General features: G+C 36.0%; 1 protein-coding gene across 1 annotated transcript in view; it reads left to right on the forward strand.

The window, feature by feature from the left end:
• The first annotated feature begins 1,162 nt into the window (after positions 1-1,162).
• Positions 1,163-8,750, forward strand: part of LOC144222098 (neuroligin-1) — a 654,622-nt gene continuing 647,034 nt past the window's right edge. The window contains exon 1 of the mRNA XM_077752626.1: positions 1,163-1,235. The gene's annotated coding sequence lies outside the window, so the exon portion shown is untranslated. The remainder of the gene's footprint in view (positions 1,236-8,750) is intronic.

Consider the following 8,750-nt stretch of genomic DNA (forward strand, 5'->3'; position numbering starts at 1 on the left):
TGGGTCTTTGGTAGGCACAGTAGTTTGTGAAGTATTGCTTACCAAACTGGAGTCTTGAAATTGATTGCATCATTTTTTTCTAAAACCTGTCAAAAATGCTAGTAGTAATCTTGAGATCATTGAATTGCGCATGGTTCAGATAAGGAACGTTGAGAACTTATATAATGACCCTTAGGTCTTGTTCTTTGACCATAGGCTTATAGCAGCCATCATCTGCTCTGCTGAATGTATATCAAAGGTCCAAAATGAGAGGAGATTGTCTAAAAATATGTATCCATAATCATATTCCTTTAAAGAAAAGATAATATTAAGGTTTTTTTCTAAGAGCACCATCTCAAGAAGACTGAGGTTTCTTTGGGTATCTATAGTTATTCAGGAAACAAATACATTTGCTTTGAAATCACTAGCTGCTCCAAATTGGCATTTTATCTACTAAATGACATTGGGGGAAATTCTGTTGAAAAAAAAGATGCAATACTGAGGAGTCAGAAGCACAGAAGATTCGGTCTTTAAAGTAAAACGAAGAGAGATCAAGACGATGTTTTCAAGTAGTCATATACTATTCATGTTAATCTGTGTTCAAACTTCTTATTTANAGGGGAAAACCAGGGTCCTCGGCATTTTTTGCGAGCAGTGCACCCAGAATTCAAAAAGATTTTTTAAAAAGAAGAAGAAAGAAAGAAACCACAGTTCTTTTGGTCACCCGAACAGGGCTACGAAGTCTCTCTACTGGACATCAGCGCCAGGGATTCATTTTTGAGGTCAATTTCCAATCGAGATAAATCTATTGGATTAGTAGGATTATCTGATTGCAGCCAAAAGAAGTAACGTTGTTTGATCATTTGTGTTTCTTGCCTGATGGTCGGATTTACATGGAGGTGGCTTTGGGTCCCGCGGATTCTGGATCGTGGTTTCATCTGGAGAGAAAAAAGGATCAATCGACACGTTTTGGAAGTGTCCGTGGGTGAATAAAAAAAAGGGGGGGGGTGTGAAACTGGGGTTGCGGCTACTTAAAGAAGAAAAATAAATAAATAAAGAAGGCATCCTGAATTCTTAAACAAGAATTACCGGTGCTCAAAATTAAAAAAAAAAAAAGCATCTAGAAGCTGATAAATACTTTGACCAATTCAGCTTAAATTTGACGGCGAAGTGTTGTAGAAACTGTCTCCTTGAATGATTGGAAGGGGACTAGGGGAGGATGAGGGGGCTCCCTCTGCGGATTTATCTTCCTGAGGGTAAGTTTGGGGGTCTTTTGTTGGGAGGGGGCTGCCTGGGTTTGTGTGCTGCTGCGCGGTAGGTGCTGCGGACGCGGTGCCAGTGAAATGGGGAGAGAAGGGGGGATGTAAAGCCACCTCGCGCTTCTCGGGGTGGATCGCTAGGGAGCTACCCAGATCGAGCTTAAAAACCTTATTTTGTGGCGTCGGTGGGGAAGCCAAACAACCCTCCAAGCTCTCAACTTTGCATTGAAAACCTTTTAGTTGGGAGATCTCTCTTGGATCCAGTGCTTTCCTCCTAGTGATACTTTAAAGAGAGGTAGCAGAGATGCCTTGGAAAACCTGCTTGTGCAGAAGGAAAACCCAAGTAGAAATCGGTGCTGCCTCAGCCCCGGTTTCGGCAGCTGTCTTGGCTTCTAGGAGAATTTTGCAGGGGGAATTGGCTCTTCTCGTATTATCTTATTCTCCCTCCTTCCTTATTTCCCCTTTCCCTTCTCACTCCCGGTTCTTTCAGCCGAACGCTAAAGGGTTACAGGGTCATTGCATCGTATAGACATATAGGTGGGTGACTGGCCACACATGTTGTCTTGTAATTCACTCGCACGGCTTTGCATAATACAGTCTGAGATAACTTTCTTGGAGTTGGAGGAGTCCAGGAAGGCGTTGCAGCCTTAACGCCGAGGGCCCGGACTGGCGAGTGCGCCAGGCAGCCGGCTGCATTTCTGATGCATCCCTGCCCTGGCTGCCTCGGAGTGCCTTTTCTTTCCAACTGAGCGGTGCGCGCGCGTTCCCAGACATTTTCTTGCAGCTGAATACATACATAAGGATTTTTCCCCTTTTTATTATCTTATTTTATTTTTTTAGCTCTCAAGAAAAGATCGTCATTATTTGCAGAAGGAAAATCAATTTCAGCAGATGTAATTAAAATTAATCACTCAAATGAGTGAATATTAATTGACTAGGAAACTAAAAGTTGCTTTGGAATCCAGAAAAGCATATTATTCTGAACCAATTTTGGAACCTACATAGGTTCAGAACAATAACATATAAGAAGTAATTCATTTAAAATAGATATATATAGACATGCTAAATAGATTGATGAATATCCCCCATCCCTTTATACCTTCTGACATCTCAGCATTATAATTTTAGTTGGTTCTTCCTATTTAAGGCCAATTCATTAAGTTTTAAACCTTCAGATATCCAAATACATTAGAATAAAGTAAAGATAATTGTTGAAATGTAAAATAATTTTTGTACAGTTTTATCTGTAAAGAAAAGCATCAAATATTTTTTCAGGGGCTTCTGTTTACAGGCTATGATATGAATGTGGAGACCTTTATGGCTTTAGCACTGAAGCCTCTCCATTATGTGTGTACTCCTGAAAGGCAGCTCTTCAATGTCATCTGAAGCACTCATCATCCCAGTACTTATTTCAGGAATTCCAAATACAGCAGACATTCTGATATTAAATGAGGAGCGTTGCCAAACTTTCTTCCTGGTTTTGTGTGTGTATATGTGTTTGTTAAATCTAAGTTCTGAGACAAGCTCAATACCATTCCCTTTTTCTTTTTTAAAATGAAATAGCAAAATATAAAACTTTGTCTCCTATGGATTCTATGGTGGAAAAGTTAAATATTTCCTATTTATGCTGATTTTGTGTGAGCTTGCCTAAAGGTGACAAAAATAGCAAAAAACAACTAGTTTTTATAAGCCCAACTGTTAGTTTTAAGGAGATATCTGAGAGGCTAGATTTGCCTTTCTTTTACGCAGCTCTAAGTCACATGGTTCATGTGCAGTGTGAGCTAGAAGAATGGATGTTCTGTGTATTGGTACATTCTAGCCACTGATCTTAGCCACACAGTCCAATATTAGTTAACATCTTTTTTCACGGTTTAAATTACTTTAAAAAAAGACAGTAGATAACACATTTAATGATGTAGTAAATAAATAACAAAGGTGAAAGGGTGATGAACTGGAATTTTTCTTCTCAGGCTAGTAGAAAATATAATGTTGATATAAAGGTAGATGGTAGATATGAAACATGAGAAAGAAGGTTCTTTTAGAAGTTAACTTGTATATTTCACAACCACTGAACTGGTGGTCATGGCATGTACCATGGTGCTGAAGCAGAAGACTCAGCCTGAAGTGCCTTTTTCATGGCTGAACAATGTTTTTTTCTGTTAAGAATAATCAATACTTTCTACTCCCTCATTTTATTCTCTTTCATCAGTGAAAAAGAAAAAGGGGAAAGTTTGGCCTACTCTTTGGTCATTCTACAAGCAGTTCCTGCACAAAACTTTAGTAACTTTGCAGATAGTAGATCCACTTTGGAAGGTCAATAGTGATGGAAATAAACATAAAATTACATGCCACAAAATTGTTTAAAACTGTAGCTAATAAATAAGAGCTATTACCCAGTTATAGTAATAGTCTCTGCTAATAGAGTAGACCACTGTAATAACTATTGATAAGCCCAACCATTCACTTAGAAAATTAATTGCATTTTGCTCTACCTTATCCGAACACATATCTTTGTGATTATTTAAAAAAAACATGGTGGTCTTAATCAGCTGTTCCAATTTTGCTGAAGAATAACACAAAATGTGACAGTTTGGGAAGAACGGATGGAAGCTCTCAATTACCCCAGAAAATTGCAAGCACAGAGCCTGATATATGTGACAAGAAATAGCACTGGGTGGCCCAAAGCTTTTGACTATGGATAAACTGATATTTCATTCCCTGGACAGCTGCACCTGTCCCTCAAAAACCTCACATGTGTTCTAACTGACTTTACATTCAGTGGGAGTTAAGATATTTACTGCAGCTTCCTTCTATGACTTTGAGATGATTAAATACAGTTAAATGCTATTCTACATTAATTGATTTTTGAAAAGAAAATTATTATACACTCTTAATTGAAAGTAAAATGAAAAGGGCAATACTTCTTTAATAATTGGTTAAAATTTAACATATGACATCCAAAAATGCAAATCTTCTCTTTTGCTTTCTCGAGAAATGTAAAAACACAACAAAAGTTTCCGTTAATTTTAAATTTCAATTTTTTAATATCTCAAATTTCAAAGCCCAGAAAATTACAAAAAGATGGTGAACACTCATGATGAATTTGGAGTATCCTTTTTAATACCTTTTAAAAGCTAATTGAAAATATTTTGAGGTAGCTAACCTGTGGGGTTAATCTTGTGGGGTTAGCAACATTCTCAATTGTTTTTAAGGAGTGATTCCTTAACAGTAAAATTTTTTTATGATTTTGGCTTTGTTTTTAATGGAATCACATTAACAATTTAGAATATGATTATGTTGGTATAAAAGGATATGAATTATTTCTGCCTTTAAATACCACCCTCCTCCCACTACCCCCCCCCGAAAAAAACCACTTGTTTGGTAGTAAACATACATAAAAGAGAAAGATTGCCAACTCTAAGCTTAACTGAAGTCAGAGAAAACTAGTAAATCACTTCGGGCATTTGAAATTATTAGACATTAAACTTTTGAGGGATTTTATATGAATTCATTTTATAACAGTCGATATAATCTCTTCTGTGCCTATTTCCGTTGCATGTAAGAGAAATTCTAGTCAATGGCAAAACGCTTTTCTGCTGCCATTACTGCAGACTTTATAGATGAGAGACATGTCAGCATGTTAGCTTTAGCAGTAATGCCTCTTTTGTGTGAAACCTTATGGGCCTTGCAGGCAGTCTCTCATCTTGACACCCATAAAATGTTCAAGTCCCCATATTTATTATTTAATTTTTTTCCTATATATAGCAACAGAACAGTTCAATATATGGATGTGTAGTCAAAAAATGACAGGCAAGCCTGAATGGGACTAATGAGTTTTAATAATACACATATTAGGGACTGCCATAGGAAGTTTAATTAAGAAAAACAAGTTGAGCATGAAATTCATTTTGGAACAAAAACAAGTTAAGTTACTGCTACAGATGTAAAATCAGAAACCACAGTGATAACATCCCCAGAAATAAAGGGTCCAGTCTGAGACTAAAGCTGCTTAGTGCAGTTGACATCTTAGGACCTGCCGTTGAGTTGATGAGCTTGGATTTGATGTATGAAATGGAAGAATATATACTTTTTCACAGTGTTCTCACTCTTCTCTGGTTTCTATAGCATTTTAGTTTAGTATTTTAACTATTATCCAGCCACACTTTTCATACATAATACTAGTTCCCTTGAGTTGAGCCACACTATAGTCTTTTCTTCTGTAGGCTTCTTCTCTAACACCACATATGCCTGTAGTTAGAGGTACCTGATGAAGCCTATGCCATCCCTTTGGGTGTGCTGTAAGTGGTGCTTCAGTAAGAGAACTGCTTATTTATCAATTTACCTGCACCTATAATTCTGTTTAATTTTTCACATAGTTTACAAAATAAGTAGATTTATTTATTTGTTTGCTTCCATATTTGTTTATTTGGTAGTGCCAGTAGGGACAGGTAGAGGAAAAGTTGGGGAGCAGATGGAATATTGGGCAAATATCTTCTTAGAATATGGTTTTCTTACATTTTGTCTATATCTAAATAACATAGTTATATTTTGAAAAGAGTGAAGATGTCAGGCAATGATATGAAGGTCTTATATGTGTTCCACAACAACTTCCCTTTTTGAAACATCCAACTAATACACTAACATTCTTTTGTACAGATCTTTGGTATCAATGTAACAGGAGTTTTTTCTCCATTAACACACCCAGTGAATGCTGCCTTTTAGGAGAAAAAGAGGTTAATTGTAACATTTTAAAGTGAACTGAAAATTCTTGCTGCCTTTTTAAAAAAGAGTTATGGTGAATACTTTCATAGTGTAATATGGAATACTCACTTTGCTTTGGAAGTTCAACAAAGTGCCTCATGAAATCAATGAATATTGATTTGATAAAAACTAACTTGGGATTGTCACGAGGATAAATTTTTCCCATAAGATAACCACTCCTCTTTTTTTAATATTTGTTTTTTAGAGAGTGAGAGTGCATGTGTGAATGTGGAAGCAGAGGAGGGGCAGAAAGAGAATCCCAAGAGGCATGGAATCAGACTCAGGGCAACACCGTGAGATAATGACCTGAGTCCAAATCAAGAGTCAGACGCTTAACTGACTGAGCCTCCCAGGTGCCCTGATAACCATTCTTATGATAGAATTGGCCAAGAAAATAGGGATGATAGCATAGGACATTGACCAAGAGTTGTCACAATACTCACACCTAAAAATAGCACTTGGGCCATTTAATAGTTAATCATAACACTATAAGGAATAAAGATTCACTTCAGTAACCATCATGTTTCAAGTCAGTGCATCTGTCATTTTTAATTTAAATCTATATTACTTAGCTGTCTAAAACTTTGCACACAAGTGACAATGTTATCTATCCTTTGTCTTATGGGTAAAAAACAGTCACTAGTTTCATTACCTCTTTAACAATGCCAAGTGTTCTAAATATATATGTTACTATGAAGTTCTCATTATTCAAAGCTGTGGTCTTCAAGTAATAACTTGTGAGGAGTTGTTAAATATACAAGGGCAGAATATATTACACACTGTAATAACACAGTAATAGCTTTCTATATAGCTTCTGAGGTGGCAAGGGTTTTTGTCTGGTGTTTCAAAGTTGTACTGGCACGTTATTGGTGACCAATAAATGGTTGTTAAGTGAGTAAAGACATTGGGTTCTACTCTTGAATGTTAACAATTAAGTATTTAACCTCTTGCTTAATACTTGGTCTTCATTTTTCCTGTTTTTTTTTTCTTAACATAAATCAGTTTTTATTTGAATTGATAGATATTTTGCAGTTATATATGCAAAGTTCCAGAGGTAGAAAGGAATATATTTAAAAGGACTGAATTTTGATCAAAGAAAAAAAATAATTGAAACTTTGTACTGATTTTTATATTGTTTTTAAAATTTTGACAAATTATTAAGATTTACATGTGTAATAGGATTATTTCTGATTATAATTTACCAAAATGCCAAATGGCAGAGTTGTTTTCTGCCATGAAGAAAATGTGATCTCTCAAGGAGCTTTGGAAGGATCAAAAATTAGTCAAACACTTACAAACACTTAGAACGTAGACAATAAGATCTAAAATACAGTAAAGTTTGGTGTTTTGGTTATTATTTTAAACACTTTTTTCATTTTTTAATACTTTATAATTCTAAGTCCCCTACTCAATTTTATTTAAATTGGTGAAATCATTTAAATGATGAATTCATTTAGCAGCTTATGTTCCATGTATATGTTAAAGACTTGCGAATATCTATTCATTGATGTTCTGTTACACAAATGGCCTATGAATGGAGCATCGTTTTTAATTTTGTTACTATCAGTACCAATAGAACTGTAATATGAAGGGACAATAAAAGATGTGAATATTTGAAGCTGATTGCAAGTGTAATATGCTCTTGACCCTTTGGGGTACCGGTTGAGCCCTAAGCCAGGTCGGGAGTGACAGGAAGCCATTATCGTTGTTTGGTGCCTTACGTGAAAGGAGTTGGTGGTCTTAGTCCAGTTCCTACTAGACAGTTACTCCTTAAACAATAGTCACTATAGTGTTTGCCAATTCCAGCAGAAGCCTGGGGCTGAATGGGCACAAAGGTTTAACTACCGCCTCTCTGCTAATCATCCTCCAAGGGGTCAAGATTGACACAACCTGGCACGAGGCCATACTGAGAAACTTAGTACTGCTTCTGCCAAAGTTGTAGCTATTCTCTGGCAACAAGGGATTTTTTAAAGAGGACTTTAATTAAGCAGGGCACCAGGAATGGCAATTCTCCACTCTTCCCAGGCACAGCAGCTCACTAGAAACAAAAATAAGCTTAAATAGTGAATTGAGAATGTAGCAGTGCTCTTAGGTTGTGCTATTAAGTTGCATCTGGAAACAATGACTTGTGACCCCAAAGTGGCCCCTTTCAGACAAAAGCATCAATTTAATATCAAGGGAAGTAATCAGCCCTACCTTGCTGACTCTCTTGAGTTCTTGAGTGATTATTCATTTTCTTCTGGGGGATTGCACAGGGTCACCAACTGGTTTTAAAAATTAAAATATGTCCTGCAGTATTTTATGTATATATTAAAACTGTTGCCCGTACTTTTTTTTTTTTAAACATCCTCTCTTATGAATTCCTGTCCCTCTCACCCCCTTCACCTTCTTGTTCATTTGGAAATCGAGATTACTAAGTGAGATATTAAATTTAACAATTAATTTTTGGAGATTTTATCTGAGAGTAGATTCAGAGTGAACAGAAAGTAAAACGTATTACATATAACTTACTATATATATAAATGTTAAATAGCCTGTTTTAGCCATCCCTCCAAAAGAAAACAAACAAGAAACTCTCCAATAGCTGTTAGTTGTAATGATGACCATAGTAGAAATTATCAGATATGAATACAGAAAGAAGTGCTGTCACTTTGGTCTCTTTTTCATTGTGTTGTCAGAAAAGTTATTGCCTCTCAGTATCCCAATTTTTTTTTTTTTTTTTTTTTTTTTTTTTTTTCAAAAAAAAAAAAT

The sequence above is a fragment of the Crocuta crocuta genome, unplaced genomic scaffold (assembly GCF_008692635.1).
Source record: "Crocuta crocuta isolate KB4526 unplaced genomic scaffold, BGI_CrCroc_1.0 scaffold716, whole genome shotgun sequence".
NCBI classification, from domain to species: domain Eukaryota; kingdom Metazoa; phylum Chordata; class Mammalia; order Carnivora; family Hyaenidae; genus Crocuta; species Crocuta crocuta.